Here is a 9057-nt window from a genome sequence, read left to right as displayed (position 1 = left end):
GGCATATTTAGATATGATTATCTTTTAATATATGCATATTTAGACAAAACCATGTCTAATATAAGTTTTAGATCTTTGTACAAGCTAAAACATTTTCTTTGGGAGTATACTCTAACTCCAAATGGATTAAAAGCTATCTACTAGGAAATTAGATGTCTGTATATGTTGAAATTTACAAATTTCACCAAGTCTTGGTTAACTTTGATACCTACTTTAAAGATAAATAACTTTCTTTGTAGATAGAATCAGACCATGAAGATAACTAGAGAGTGGTAGAGAACAAAAAGGTCTACATGTCATGTCCCTATGATGGATTACCAAATCTGAAGGTTAGGTCATAAAAAATAGGGCTCAAAGTTGGATATTACACAATTTTACTACATATTACTGTGAAATTTGCATTGAGGGTCACTTTAAGACTCAAATAACTTGCTAAATGTTCAGAATTTGTAAAATATGTGTCGGATAACAATTGTAGATCTTTTTAAGAGCTAAAATTTTTATTTTTTACACCATCTTCAAAATATGAACCAGTAAAAATTTACATTACTTGAAAAATGCTTATTTGAGAGGATTTTTATGATGAAGCATATGCAATAGCTAGATGACTTTCAAGTGTCTCTTCTATATAGCAATCGAAAACTCGGAGCATAGCCAGGCACTGAGACCAATGCTACGAAACGCAACACATGGCAGATCTAGCAAATCAAACATCTCAACTATTAAATACAAACAACATTATAATACATAAGAGGATTTGAATAACTCAATAGATTGAGACAGACAAGAGAAAAACACATGATTGGGCCTAACCTCCCCCATGGCAAAAGCCATGGTTTGCCACCCTTAATTATATATTATATTTTTACATGGATATTTGCATTTACATCTTACATATAATTACAAACAAAGTACAAATATCAATTGAAATACAAAGTTTTAAGAGTTAAGAGGTATCCTGTAACATGCTACAATTGCTGCAGAAAATTCTGTGCTCTAAATCACCATCACATCCAAGCATGCCAAAACCCCCGAAAATGACTCTTGAAGCTCTGAATTTCGATTTCGGATGAGGGAGAAATGAAAAAACTCAGTTTTCACCCTCTTTTCCTGTTTTGCGTGCGATCCTGTTGCTTTGATAAAGAATGCTAGAAAAGCCTTCTAAACTTAACCACATTAAGAAAATAGTAAGGTATTCCATAAAGGAAGCTTATTTCGATAAAAGCATGTCTGAAATCTCATATTCTAAGATAATCTATATTAAAAACAAATAAATTAATAGTACTAAGGGCAATGATCTAATTATTACTAAATAAGTTCAAACTTATAACTTTCAAATAGAGTAATAATTTTAATAATACAATATCATATAAATCCATAATATTATATATTATACTTAAGATAACTAATCATAATTATGAAATTTACGCTTGGACTTACGCATCAAATGAAGCATTCGCAATTGTTTATGAATAAAATAAACAAACAATAGTGAGTACCTAACACTCTTCAACTACAAAATAATTAAATAGGTTGGAACTCTATCCTAATCTTAATTTAATACGAGTGCACTCTAAACTCATAAACTTCCATTAATTTACATATGTATTTTGTAGAATCACCCGTTGTGGAATCACCCACGTATACATTAAATTAACATGACTCCCAAAAAGGACAGGCATCCCCGTTAACTTCTCGCACAAAGAATCCAGCATGTGTACGAGCCTCGAAAAATACATATAGTTTTAGGGAATCCACCGAAAAACCTCACAGTATCCACCATGGAATATGCCTCTTGTTTTACGAAATCCACTGCAAAAACCTCACGGAATCCACCGTGGAATATGCCTCCTGGTATCATTTACATTTGTAGTGATGCTAGAGACATACATTAACTTTGAAAGCACTTTGACAATGGTAAGCTAGGGATGAGTAGCACAAGTAAAGGCATCATGCATCATAGTAATATGATGAGGGGAGATGCACCCTATATATTGAGCTAAGGCAGCATCTTTTACAAAAGCCCCTTAACCCCCTATCTACTAGTGAACTCATCAATATCTAGCACAATCTAGAACCATAATAAAATTCATCATGAGCTATGAAATTTACCTCTTGGGCTTCATCATCCTTGACCTTGGTCTCCTTTGTTAGGTCTAACCTGGATTTTGTTTCATCAATTTCTGGAGGGTTGACACCTTGGGTGTAGGTGGTGTTGGGCATCTCATGGCATCCACCCTAGCATAGGTAGCCTTAAATTCTCCACTACTAATAGTATCTTGCTCAACGATGCCAATTGCAACCATAAGGGTATGAAGTGCACCCTCGATCTCTTCAAGCTTGGGTGATGAGACCAGAGTCAACAAGTATGGCATGGTGTTTAGAGGTAAGTCACATGCTATCACAAGCATGGAGAGTACCTACGAGACATCTTCTCCACATTGTGGTGGAAAACAAACTTTGTGGGACCGATTTTTTTTTTTGCCATGTGGGATACCTTTGCATTTTCATCGTCGCTCTCATCCACCTCCTTGTGGACTTTGGAGTGAACTTGGGACACTCTTACAAGGGTAGATCCCGTAGAGGCTCCCTCTCCATCACCATTAATGCTAGTGGCCTTTGAATATGATTCCTTGAGGGGGGTAACAACAATGGGAAAGCTCTTCGGCCACAACCTATGATTCATGTGCTATGGTAAGTGGCTTAGCTTAGGGCCATTTCATCTTTCAACAACCCACTGATTTTACCTACCTGGAGATTGGCATAGTAGGGAGATTGTGTTGCTCATTTAGTAAAAGTACAAATATGGCAGTCTAGGAGAGGAAATGCTAACCAAATGGCACAATCCCAAGTGCCTTGGCCTCTTGCTTGTAATCCTTTTGTAAAAGGCACGGGTTGGGTTCTTCACACAAACCTAGTGATGTGCTTTTTGAAGCCATTATAGCATTGATATAATTCAAAAGATTAATGGGAATCCAATCATCTTGGGATGATGGGATCCCTCCAATGACAAGTGAGTGTTCATGTATTCGATGGACCGTTTGAGATTAGACACATGCCAAAGTATTGTGTAGTAGTAAGAGATGGAAATGTTAATAATTTCAAAGTGATCTTCACAACCTCTAAATTTCTTCTTCCCCAAAAAGGCCATGAAGCTGCCTCGAGGAAGTTGCTTAGTTGGGAGTCCATGCTTTCACATACTAGATGGGAAGGGATTCAAGGTAGGAGTGCCTGGGTGAGAGGGAGGCAAAAAGAAATCTATGAAAAGTGAGAATGAGATCCCAAAGAACTCATATATATAGGGTTGGAGATAAGAACATTAAAAAAGTAGGAAAAATAAAATTTTAAAATATGATCATTAAAAAACCAAAATCTTAAAAAGAACAAGATTTACAATAAAAGAAGATTCAATGTAACAAACAAGCATAATATATCATTCTTCACTTTCATTTTCCATCATCAAATTGTACATGGATCTCAATTTCATTCAATGCTATAGATAATATGAAATATTTTTCTATTCTCTTTTCCACATGTAAAAAAATTAGAACTTTTATGCATGCATCAAAACAAAGAAGATCATAGATAAAATCAAACAAACATATCTTCCTATGTCAAAATTTAAAGCTTTTCTCCACCAATCCATTTAGCATGTGAATTTCAATATCAAAGGTTGGTCCACCATCTTCATTGGACTCTGGAGAGATTTGGTTGCCTGCATTTTTCATCCACTATTAATAATGAAAGCACATACACAAGATAGAATGTTGAATTAAATAAAAAAATATAATGCTACTACCAAGAACCTAACATGAGTATACATTATCTCTATGCACACAATCCACTAGATTCCAATCTTCTCCACCAAAAATAGATGTAAGGAATGTTTCACCTATACATAGAAGTACAATAATGCATATTACTGGACTTAAAAATATGCACAGAAGACTCAGAGTCCCATGGATCTTGAAGCTTTAGAGAACTTCATGGAGCTACATGATCAAGGATCAACTACTTGATCGAGCCAAACGATAGGCAAGAAAGAAGCACCATATGGATTTGGATTTAATAAATCATGATGTCTTACTTAGTGAGGGCCTATTGCTCTTGGTTGCATGTACACCCATGACTCTTTCTTGAACGTTGCTCATATCCATTGTCCATGCTAATCCTTCTTTTATAAACATAGATAGCCTTGATGGAATATTTAGGATACCATTGATCATGATGCCATTAGAATGATTTAGTAGGAATAAACTTGTAGTTTTTGTGGGGAAGGAAATGGGATGAATACAAGAAAGGGATAAATGGTGGATTTTGAGACCAATTGACAATGATGCCCTTGTGTTTATGGCTATGGTTGTGGAAGAAAGGAGGTATTGGAAAGATTGAATGAATGGATTAGTAGAATGGAGAGAAAGAATGTCAAAAGAAGTAGTAGTTCTCAAAGAAACACACAAAAAAAGATTCTTTTGAACTATACACAATATGAAATGCATTTTTTGAGAGAAATGGAGCCTTTTGGCAGAGGAGATTCTACATGCATCATTTGAGGATGAATCATCCAGTCAAGAAGTGGTTTTATTTAAAGCATACGAAAAAAAAAAGTCCCAATGCAAGCATAGGAACAAAAAATCTAATCCCAATCCAGGCCCCAATTATGTGAAAAGAATTACAGCCTAATGTAGCAAAAGCTAGTTCCACTGAAGCATTAGACAAAGAAGTAAATCCATTGAAGGAGTCTCACCTATATCTAGAAGCTATTCGAGACATATTCATAAGAGAAGTGGAATGCTAAAAGTAATTAATCTTTATGGACTTAAAGGGATTGAACATTATTTTAAAGTGGGTATTACCCTTCTAGAAGAGGAGCTATTATTGTCCTACATGACTTGCTAAAGGGAAATTTGGATATGTTTGCATGGTCATACAAGTATCTGAAGGGGATTGACCCCACTATATATCACCATCAGATTGACATGAAACATGAGGCAAGCCGATAAGGAAACACTAATGTAAGATGAATCCTAACTATTTCTCCTTGGTGAAAACAGAGTTGCTAAAACTTTTAGAAGCCAAGTTCCTTTATCGAATGGCCAACATGGAATGGGTGTCACCTATTGTGGTAATAACCAAGAAGAATGGAAAGGTTTGCATATGTGTGGGCTTTTGAAAGTTGAATTCTAGGACCAAAAAGGATCATTTATGTATCCCTTTCAGAAATCAATTGTTGGATACATTGTTAGGACATGAGATGTACTTATTCTTGGACGAATTGATTGGATACAATGAGGTGCATTGCAAAAGAAGAGATGACCTTTACAACTAAATGCGGAACCGATGCCTACATAGTGATGCCGCATGCAATGCCCCTATTACCTTCTAGTAGTAGGTGATGATGGTGATAAACTTACAAAATAATTTGCATGATTTCATTGAAGTCTTTCTCAATGGATTTTGTGTCTTTAGAGTGCCCTATAAGTAGTAGCAATACATGCCACGATGCTTTTATTAACGTCGGGAGTATGGAATCTCCCTTAACCTCAACAAATGCATCTTTGGAGTCTCTTCACTTAGAAGTTCTATTTGGCCACATCATTTTTATACATAGGATATCAATAGATCCCACAAATATTAAAACTATGATAGCACTAACCAACTTTTAAAAATTGAGGGGATTCATAGGATATATGGGTTACTAAAGAAAGAAACTTTCATGTGGAAATTTGAATGTGATGAAGCTCTGAATATTTTGAAATAATGCTTGACCAAAGTGCCCATTTTGTAGTCCCCCTAATTGGATGAAAGAGTTCCATGTGCATATAATACATTTGTACAAGGGTTAGCCATGCAATCCTATGATAGAAAGGCTCTTGATGGCTCGATTAGTCCATTCATTATGCAAGCCCTAAGTCATTGGTAGAGAGAGGAACTATACAATGATAAAATTAGAGTGCCCTCTTGATGGTGTTTACATAAGAGAAGTTTCAACACTAATTGCTATAAACTCATTTCAAGTTTTATGTGGACCATGAGGCTTTGTCATTCTTGATGAATAAGATAGATGTAAAAGGATAGATGATGAGTTGGTTACTCCCATTGTAGGAATTTGATTTTGAGGTGGTCACATAGTCTAGTCACTCCTAGGTACTAGCTAAATCATGTGTCATGGATCCCTCAAAGTGATGAAGAGGACCAGGATGATCCAAACCTTTCTAATGATTTCATCTTTTTAATTGAGAGTGTACACCATAGTATGCAGATATTGCCAAACTCTTGGCTACACAATAATATCCTCTTAGACTCTCTAGTAGAGAAACAACAAAGCTCTTTTAGAATATTTTGAAGGATGGATCACAGATTATGCTTCATCCTTAGAAACAAACAATGAGTGGTGGTGGATAAACGAGTATTTTTTGTTGGCATTGCGGATTAGGGCCTTCCTAGAGATTGTTGCTTCTAGATTTTGTATCAACTCAGAGATTAGGTGAATCATTAGAGTGAATCATATTATAGTTTGAAAACGGATGAACCCCACTCTCTCTAGAAGAATTAGAGTATAAGCAATACCCTTTTGAAAAGGAAAAGAGCACTCTAGGGTCTTAGGAAAGTGGACCAACATGGAAAACCTTAACTTCTATTTTTCTATGAGAATGTATATGTTATATATGGGTTTTTTACCCTCACTACATCTTTTTAAGTAAAGTGATATGGAGACATATCATAGGAGATGAGGTACTGACTATTCTAAAAGCATGCCATGATGAGCCATGTGATGAATACTTTGTAGGAAAAGCAACAACTAAAAAGGCTCTCCTTGCAGGCTAGTGGTGGCCAATAATGCATAAATATATCTATTATAACTATGAGTCTAAAAAGACTCTTCTCATAGAAGTGACATTTGCCAAAGTGTATGGGAAACTCAAAAAAGACAAGCATTGTGCCACTACAACCAATTGTCTCTCTAAAACCTTTTGATAAGTGGGGCATTGAATTTGTTCAAATCATCAATACTCCAACCAAATAAAAATAGAATATACACATTGCTCTTTGTATAAATTATGTGTTGAATGGTATGGAGTTAAATCTCTCAAGAGACATGAAGGAAATAGTGTGGCTTTATTCATGTATAAGGACACCATCACTCACTTTGGTAGTCCCTTGGAGCTTTCAATGAGCAAGGTACCCACTTCCTTAATGAAATTATGAAGGAACTCATTGAAGTTTACAAGATCTAGTTATTGAAAGTATATCCCATACTACCCTAGAGCCAGTGGCCTAGTTGAAGTCACCAATCAAATCCTTTGTTTGATCATCCTAACAAGGATGATTGTAGTACATTACTCTGCAATTGGTATGACTCACTAGTAGAGGTCCTCTAGGCATATAGAAACTCCCACAAAACCACAACAAGACATGCATAATTCCAATTGGTGTATATCATCAACGTTTTCTTTCCTATCAAGCTAAAATTTCCCTCTCTACAAGTTGCCATTAAGGAGTATCTAAGAGATGAAGAGTCCTTATAGTAGCATCTCATGTACTTGAATGCTTAGATGAGCCATGGTGGATGGCCTTAGTATAGTGCATGGAAGTTATGCAAACTGAGCAAAATCCTATCATGACAAGAAGAGTGATTCGATTCTAGCATATGCTTTGTGCTTTAACTAGTTTCTAGGCAAACTCCAGCAACACTAGATGTGCATGTACAAGGTACTTGCAATAAATCACAATGGTTCTATGTAAGTATGAGCTTGATACCTTTCATTATCCTTTCTTTATTAATCGATATTGCCTAAAGAATTGTCTTCCTCCTTGGAGATGTCAACAATCACAACGACTAGACCCTTTCTCTTTTAGATGTCTCTCCATTGATGTTGTTAATATTGTTGACAATAGCTATTACTCTCATGATGAGAAAATGCTCATAAAATGGCATAGTTCTTTTGTCCCTCAACTCTAGCACTTGCTATCGTTTTACTACTTTTTCCTTCATTCTTACAGATGTGATGGGATTAGCTCTAACACATGGTGTTGATGCCATGAAAGAAAATAAGGAAAAAAATTTGTTATGAGAGAAAAGGACTTCGGTCCTTGACATGCCAATCTACTCTTTGAGAAAAGGTGAAAACACCCTTAGGAGTAGGAAAAAAGAAAATAAAAAAGAGAGAGAAAAGAAACGAGAAACAAAAGAAAAGTGAAAAAAGTCTATTATGGGAGAAAATGATGAAATGTCATAATAGGTCCCACTCCAAGAAAAGGTGGCAATACCCTTGGGGAGGGAAGTTCGGTGAGGAAAAGATGGCACCAACTCACACTCCAAATCATTTGAATCACTAATTTATATTCTATGTACATACTATCAACCTTTCTGGATGTAATGATCTCTAGCATCAACACATGATGTAGTTTCGAAGTTACCTCCCTTGGTGTATTATATCCTAGAACTCTATTGTATATCTGAATATTTGATATAATTCCTTCTATATAGTGATCACCTATAAGCTTCTATATGTTTGAACCCTATAGTTTATAGCTTTCCTCACTTTGACAAAAAGTACTTTATATGTTGGCTACCTCACTAGGTGTGCCGCTTCATCATTAGTAACCAAATTTTGGCATCATTGACAAGTGAATCTTCATTGATAAACAATTGATTGACATGAGCTTTTATCCTATTAACTGGATGGAGATGTGAGTAAAGGATATGGTTTGTATCTATCAACATAGTGCAAGATAGAGGGTGGGATGAGTGACCAATATTTTCCCTTCAAAAAAAAAAGAGGTGAGATGTGTAAATATGATCATTGAACATGCAAGTTGAGTTACACTATACTGCACCATCAACTGTGCATGTTGGGATACTTCTCATGTACTCTAAACCTTTTCATTTCCTAAACCTATGTGTCAAAATGGGTTCTTTTCAATATGATTTGAGTGATGCAAGTGATTGGGGTGATTGAGTATTCTATTAGTTTAAATTGAGTGATTGGCAACCTTGAGAGATGTGCATCTCATCGATGACAATATTGTCACCACCACCAATAGTTGTTACAT

Source organism: Lygodium microphyllum, chromosome 3 (genome assembly GCF_053477565.2).
Source record: "Lygodium microphyllum isolate KBCC chromosome 3, Lygodium_microphyllum_v1.1.10, whole genome shotgun sequence".
Classification (NCBI taxonomy): Eukaryota; Viridiplantae; Streptophyta; class Polypodiopsida; order Schizaeales; family Lygodiaceae; genus Lygodium; species Lygodium microphyllum.
The sequence above is the reverse complement of the archived record's forward strand: the minus strand, read 5'-3'. Positions refer to the sequence as shown.